Raw genomic sequence first — 7,734 nt, forward strand, 5'->3', positions numbered from 1 at the left:
ACCACAACAAAGTACTACTGCCATGTACAGATTTAAGTAAGCCAGGAAAATTAATAGGATCATGGGTGACAGTATGTGTCTGACACCAACCATAAGAGACTGCAGGAACTATTTTTCAAGTAATAACATTGCTGTTAATGTGAGTGTGCATGTACATTCGTAGCTGAGTGTATATTATTCACAATTACAAAAACGACGTTAACCATTAATGGTGTTTGTATCAGTTTGACATAACGAGAACATCAGTAGCAATTTATCATTGAACACCCAGTTGCCTGCTTTGTTTTGCTTCAGGCTCTGAGCACTATGGGACTTAACATCTATGGTCATCAGTCCCCTAGAACTTAGAACTACTTAAACCTAACTAACCTAAGGACATCACACAACACCCAGTCATCACGAGGCAGAGAAAATCCCTGACCCCGCCGGGAATCGAACCCGGGAACCTGGGTGCGGGAAGCGAGAACGCTACCGCGCGACCACGAGCTGCGGACTTTGCTTCAGGTTCTTCTCTCACAGACACATAATGCCTCTTAGGCATTACAAGGAACTACTAAGCAGACGAAAAGCTTGGCACAAAGCCTACCTACATTGGATGTGTATTGTACCATCAGCACGACTGCCGACCCAAATGACCCATTGTCCCCATCTTCATGGTGTGCTGCTGTTTTCATCAGGACTTGCCTTCTAGTTTTTCCTTCTCCGTCCACTCTTTCAAGTATTGCTTCCTTCTCTCGTAATTCCTTGCCTTCCCAGTGCCTCACCTTCAAAATCGGCAAAGAACGTGAAACAGACATCACTTACTATGACACCGTCTATCCCTCACACGTTATATATGTGATCGTATTGGTACAGTTGTACACGAGCTGTATTTCACGAGAAAGTCCCAGCTGGCTGTAAGTGCACTGCTGGCTGCTAAAACTGCACTGCCATGATGTCGATGTACAACAAACACCAGATTGGCATGAAGTGCACTACGTGCTTGGAGGTGCAATTGATTAGCATTTTGGTGCAGCAACACAGGGCAGGTAGGAGTGATGTTATTCACGTTCTCTATTCAGCCTGATTCAGCTGCCCCCGCCGGTGTCATTTTATGCAACCTGCAATGTTCTACCTTCCTTTCAAAAGCCATTTGCAGGGTCTCCTATTCTCTTGTTCACTACATGCGAATTATTGCTGCTACAGAAAGAAGTCAATGTGACCTTATTGTATGAAATTTGATGTAATTAAATTTTGTACTGGGCTGTGTTTCCGCTAGAGGCATAAGTTTTAGAATTATTCAATTACAATTTTTTCAGTCATACTTAAGCAATAGGGTACAATTAGTGAAAACAAACTATCAAAAGTCAACACCCATGAAAGTAAAGAGAGGAATTCCACAAGGCTCAGTGCGTGGCCCTTTCCTGTTCATTGTTTACATCAATGACTTCTCAAATTATATGCCATGCAACAATGTACTGTATGCTGATGATATGACACCAATAACAGATGGGGAAAGTCTGCAAGATGTCATAGAATACAACTGAAATGAGCAGTGACTGGTGCAGAGCCAAACTTTTATCAATAAACAAATTGAAAACTGAAGAAATTTACTTCGCCCTGAAACTAGGGGAACAGAATACAAAAAAAAGTCAAGTAACTAGGGAACAGACACATTGCCGGCCGGGGTGGTCGAGCGGTTCTAGGCGCTACAGTCTGGAACCGCACGAATGCTGCTGTCGCAGGTTCGAATCCTGTCTCGGGTATGGATGTGTGTGATGTCCTTAGGTTAGTTAGGTTTAAGTAGTTCTAAGTTCTAGGGGACTGATGACCTCAGAAGTTAAGCCCCGTAGTGCTCAGAACCATTTGAACCATTTTTTGGGACAGACACACAACTTGCTCGAACTCACTCTCTATTTCACAATCTGAGACACGTTATCAGTAAAAATCTGCTAATCTCCACATACTTTTCTCCATTCACAGCTGCAATATGGGGTACTTCTTTGGGGTAACTCAGTGGGTTTTAGTACCATCTTCAAGTGGCAGAAGAAAGCAGTTAGGACTAGCACCGAGACAAAGTTGCAAAAATCATTTTAAAGAACGAAAGATAATGGCACTACATAGTATATACATTTATAATTGTTTAATATATGCTAAAGAGAACGTAAAGAACTTTAATTTAAGATCTGAAGTGCATGTTCATAATACTCGAAATAATAGTAACATGGACATACCACACACAAGTCTGGCATTAGCACAAAAGAGTCATAAACACCTTAGCTTGAAATTTTATAAGAGACTCTCAATGGCTGTGAGCGAAATACCGATGAATAACTTTAAGCAAACAATATAAGTGTGGCTCAAATGTACGCCATATTACTCACTTGACGAGTTTCTAAACAGTGACACAAAAGATATATGCTACATGAAACAAAAAACTGCCATATGAATTATACTTATATGTTTGTGACAGTAATGTACCAACTAAGAGTTTTTACATGGATACCGAAGATGTACCATAAATATATCTTGATGCTATTGTATATTTAACTGTTATGATGTATTATTATTACACTACTGGCCATTAAAATTGCTACACCACGAAGATGACGTGCTACAGACGCGAAGTTTAACCAACAGGAAGAAGATGCTGTGATATGCAAATGATTAGCTTTTCAGAGCATTCACACAAGGTTGGCAACGGTGGCAACACCTACAACGTGCTGACATGAGGAAAGTTTCCAACCGATTTCTCATACTCAAACAGCAGTTGACCGGCGTTGCCTACTCAAACGTTGTTGTGATGCCCCGTGTAAGGAGGAGGAATGCGTACCGTCACGTTTCCGACTTTGATAAAGGTCGGATTGTAGCCCATCGCGATTGTGGTTTATCGTATCACGACATTGCTGCTCGCGTTGGTCGAGATCCAATGACATTTAGCAGAATATCGAATCGATGGGATCAGGAGCGTAATACGGAACGCCGTGCTGGATCCCAACGGCCTCGTATCGCTAGCAGTCGAGATGACAGGCATCTTATCCGCACGGCTGTAACGGATCGTACAGCCACGTCTCGATCCCTGAGTCAACAGATGGGGACGTTTGTAAGACAACAACCATCTGCACGAACAGTTCGACGACGTTTGCAGCAGCACGGACTATCCGCTCGGAGACCATGGCTGTGGTTAGCCTTGACGCTGCGTCACAGATAGGAGCGCCTGCGACGGTGTACTAGACGACGAACCTCGGTGCACGAATGGCAAAACGTCATTTTTTCAGATGAATCCAGGTTCTGTTTACAGCGTCAAGAGGGTCGCATCCGTGTTTGGCGATATCGCGCTGAACGCACATTGGAAGGGCGTATTCGTCATCGCCGTACTGGCGTATCACCCGGCGTGATGGTATGGGGTGCCACTGGTTACACGTCTCGGTCACCTCTTGTTCGCATTGACGGCACTTTGAACAGTAGACGTTACATTTCAGATGTGTTACGACCCGTGGTTCTACCCTTCATTCGATTCCTGCGAAACCCTACATTTCAGCAGGATAATGCACGACCACACGTTGGAGGTCATGTACGGGCCTTTGTGGATACACGAAATGGTCGACTGCTGCCCTGGCCAGCGCATTCTCCAGATCTCTCGCCTATTGAAAACGTCTGGTCAATGGTGGCCGAGCAACTGGCTCGTCACAATACGCCAGTCACTACTACGCTTGATGAACTGTGGTATCGTGTTGAAGCTGCATGGGCAGCTGTACCTGTCCACACCATCCAAGCTCTGTTTGACTCAATGCCCAGGCGTATGAAGGCCGTTATTACGGCCAGAGGTGGTTGTCCTCGGTACTGATTTCTCAGGATCTATGCACCCAAATTGCGTGAAAACGTAATCACATGTCAGCTCTAGTATAATATATTTGTCCAATGAATACACGTTTATTATATGCATTTATTCTCGGTGTAGCAATTTTAAGGGCCAATAGTGTATTATTATTACTATTGTGAATGAGTAATTGTTGTATTATCAATGTTACCTTAGTATGCGTATCTGCTTGCCCTGCACACGCACAATTATGTAATTTAAAAAAAAAATGTATTGAACACACTGACGATGCCAATTGTATGGAAAACATACTGAAAGGCAAATAAAGATTCTATTCTATTCTATTCAGGAATAGCGTACAAAAGTGACCTTCAAATGCAGCCCCACCCTCACACTCATCCCACAGAGGTCCGGATTTCTTGCGTGTTGTTCGTAGCACTCCCCTATACCAGTGTACAAAAATTTGCTACCGCTCGAATTATTTTCCAAATTCGATCTTTCTTGGTCCTCATTGACTCGCTTTATTACGCCATCAGCTTAATCGAGCACTTAAAAATTTGAAAACTGACTTTTGTGTAAATTTCAGCTAACAATTTATGAATTTTCACAGCACAAAATAAACGATTACACCGTCGCGCTCGTCTGTCCTTCCGATTACTGTAAGGATCGAACTGCCAACGTATCGGCTTTGGCGTAACGTCTACAAGTCATTTTGTCGTCCATCACGTTGAGGGGCACATTCAAATTAATAATGAAAATGAAATGACGTGTGGTGAGGGCACCGCGGTGGGTAGACCCGATTGCCTGCTGCGAGTCTTTTGAGATGACGACACTTCGTAGACTTGCGCGTCGATGAGGATGAAATGATGACGATGAAGACGACGCAGACACACAGTCTCTGAGCTGAGAAAATCTCCAACCCAACCGGGAATCGATCCCGGGCTCCCTGGCATGACGCCGTCCACTCAGCTACGGTGGCGGACACATTAATAATGTTAACGAAACAGCCGACGATGCTGGTGGGGTAATAGCCCAGTGAAGAAAGAGCAAAAAAGATCGAATAGCGGGAAAATTTCGCGTCGGTGGGAAATTTTTGTACAGTGATAGGAGGGAGTGTCACGTGCAGCACAGGAGAAATACCGACCGATGGGGGCTGGGTGTGCGGGCGGAGTTGCGTTTCAAGCTCACTTTTGAATACTACCGGCCATCAAAATTGCTACACCAAGAAGAAATGCAGATGATAAACCGGTATTCATTGGACAAATATATTATACTAGAACTGACATGTGATTACATTTTCACGCAATTTGGGTGCGTAGATCCTGAGAAATCAGTACCCAGAACAACCACCTATGCCCGTAATAACGGCCTTAATACGCCTGGGCATTGAGTCAAACGGAGCTGGGATGCTGTGCACAGGTACAGCTGCCCGTGCAGCTTCAACACGATACCACAGTTCATCGAGAGTATTTCAAGTGTTCAAATGTGTGTGAAATATTATGGAACTTAACTGCTAAGGCCTTCAGTCCCTAAGCTTATCCTAAGAACAAACACACACAACCATGCCGGAGGGAGGACTCGAAGCCCCGCCGGGACCAGCTCATCGAGAGTAGTGATTGGCGTATTGTGACGAGCCAGTTGCTCGGCCACCATTGACCTTACGTTTTCAGTTGCTGAGAGATCTGGAAAATGCGCTGCCCAGGGCAGTAGTCGAACACTTTGCAACATGCGGTCGTGCATTATCCTGCTGAAATGTAGGGTTTCGCAGGGATCGAATGAAGGGTAGAGCCACGGGTCGTAACACATCTGAAATGTAACGTCCACTGTTGAAATTGCCGTCAGTGCGAACAAGAGGTGACCGAGACGTGTAACCGATGGCACCCGATACCATTACGCCGGGTGATACGCAAGTATGGCGATGACGAATACGCGCTTCCAATGTGAGTTCATTGCGATGACGCCGAACACAGATGCGACCATCGTGACGCTGTAAACAGAACCTGAATTCATACGAAAATGACGTTTTGCCATTCGTGCACCCAGGTCCATCGTCGAGTACACCATCGCAGGCGCTCCTGTCTGTGATGCAGCGTCAAGGGTAACCGCAGCCACAGTCTCTGAGCTGATAGTACGTGCTGCTCCAAAGGTCGTCCAACATTTCGTGCAGATGTTTGTTGTCTTGCTAACGTCCCCATCTGTTGACTCAGTGATCGAGACGTGGCTGCACGATCCGTTACAGCCATGCGGATGAGATGCCTGTCATCTCGACTGCTAGTGATACGAGGCCGTTTGGATCCAGCACGGCGTTCCGTATTACCTTCCTGAATTCACCGATTCCATATTCTGCTAACAGTTACTGGATCTCGACCAACGCGAGCAGCAATGCCGTGATACGATAAACCGCAATCGCGATAGGCTAGAATCTGACCTTTATCAAAGTCGGAAACGTGATGGTACGCATTTCTCCTCCTTACACGAGGCATCACAACAACGTTTCACCAGGCAACGCCGGTCAACTGGTGTTCGTGTATGAGAAATCGGTTGGAAACTTTCCTCATGTCAGCACGTTGTAGGTGTCGCCACGCATATCACAGCATCTTCTTCCTCTCGGTTAAATTTCGCGTCTGTAACGCGTCATCTTCGTGGTGTAGGAACTTTAATGGTCAGTAGCGTATATTGTTCTAGAATAAATTTAAAACTATGGCCTCAGGCGAAAAAGTATCCCAGCACAAAATGTAACTCTCTTTAATTTACTGCAAAATGTCCTGTGGATTTTTTTCCTTCTTTTCTATTGCACTGATAGCGCGCACGTAACGAGCGAGAGGTCGTGAAAATGTCGTACGCAGTTCTTGAAGGTCAGATACACGACAGCGGTGGAGCAGCTGATTCAAAATGGTTCAAATGGCTCTGAGCACTATGGGACTTAATTGCTGTGGTCATCAGTCCCCTAGAACTTAGAACTACTTACACCTAGCTAACCTAAGGACATCACACACATCCATGCCCGAGGCAGGATTCGAACCTGCGACTGTAGCGGTCTCGCGGTTCCAGACTGTAGCGCCTAGAACCGCTCGGCCACTCCGGCCGGCGGAGCAGCTGAATCATGATGTACAAGGACAGATCACGCGGCTGGTTTCTCGGTCAGAAGTAGGATTCGGATGTCGTTTGCCCGTGGAGAGGCAATCGTTATGCGTCGAGCAAGGAGCAGGAGCGTCTGACAGCGAGTATAGGGATCCAGCAGCGACGGCGCTGCTGCCCTCGTTTGTATTTGTTGGCAGTACACTAACAAAATTAAAAGTCTAACCAATTCACATGGCAACAGCCTTGCCGCAGTGGATGCACCGGTTCCCGTGAGATCACCGAAGTTAAGCGCTGTCGGGCGTGGCCGGCACTTGGATGGGTGACCATCCAGGCTGCCATGCGCTGTTGCCATTTCTCGGGGTGCACTCGGCCGCGTGCAGCCAATTGAGGAGCTACTCGACCGAATAGTAGCGGCTCCGGTCAAGAATACCATCATATCGACCGGGAGAGCGGTGTGCTGACCCCACGCCCCTCATATCCGCATCCTCCACTGAGGATGACACGGCGGTCGGATGGTCCCGGTAGGCCACTCGTGGCTTGACGACGGACTGCTAAAAAAAATCCAATCCACATAAGTTGCAGCATCGGTTGTATTTCAATAATCTTTAATGTACACACACACTGAATTAACAAAAATCAAGCAATTGGGATTTGCTCTTATACCGATGGCGGTAGTAGAGCGTACACAAGGCGTAAAAGGGCAGTGCATTGGCGGAGCTCTCATTTCCACTCAGGCTACGTCTACATCTGCATCATTACACAGCTATTAACAATAAAGTGCCTGGCAGAGGGTTGAATGATCCAGCTTCAAGCTGTCTGTCTGCCGTTCAACTCTGGAACGGCGCGCGGGAAAA

At 46.1% G+C, this 7,734-nt stretch overlaps 1 pseudogene; it reads left to right on the top strand.

The window, feature by feature from the left end:
- The first annotated feature begins 7,113 nt into the window (after positions 1-7,113).
- Positions 7,114-7,231, top strand: LOC124554283 (annotated as a pseudogene).
- The last annotated feature ends 503 nt before the right edge of the window (positions 7,232-7,734 follow it).

The sequence above is a fragment of the Schistocerca americana genome, chromosome 11 (assembly GCF_021461395.2).
Source record: "Schistocerca americana isolate TAMUIC-IGC-003095 chromosome 11, iqSchAmer2.1, whole genome shotgun sequence".
Lineage (NCBI taxonomy): Eukaryota > Metazoa > Arthropoda > Insecta > Orthoptera > Acrididae > Schistocerca > Schistocerca americana.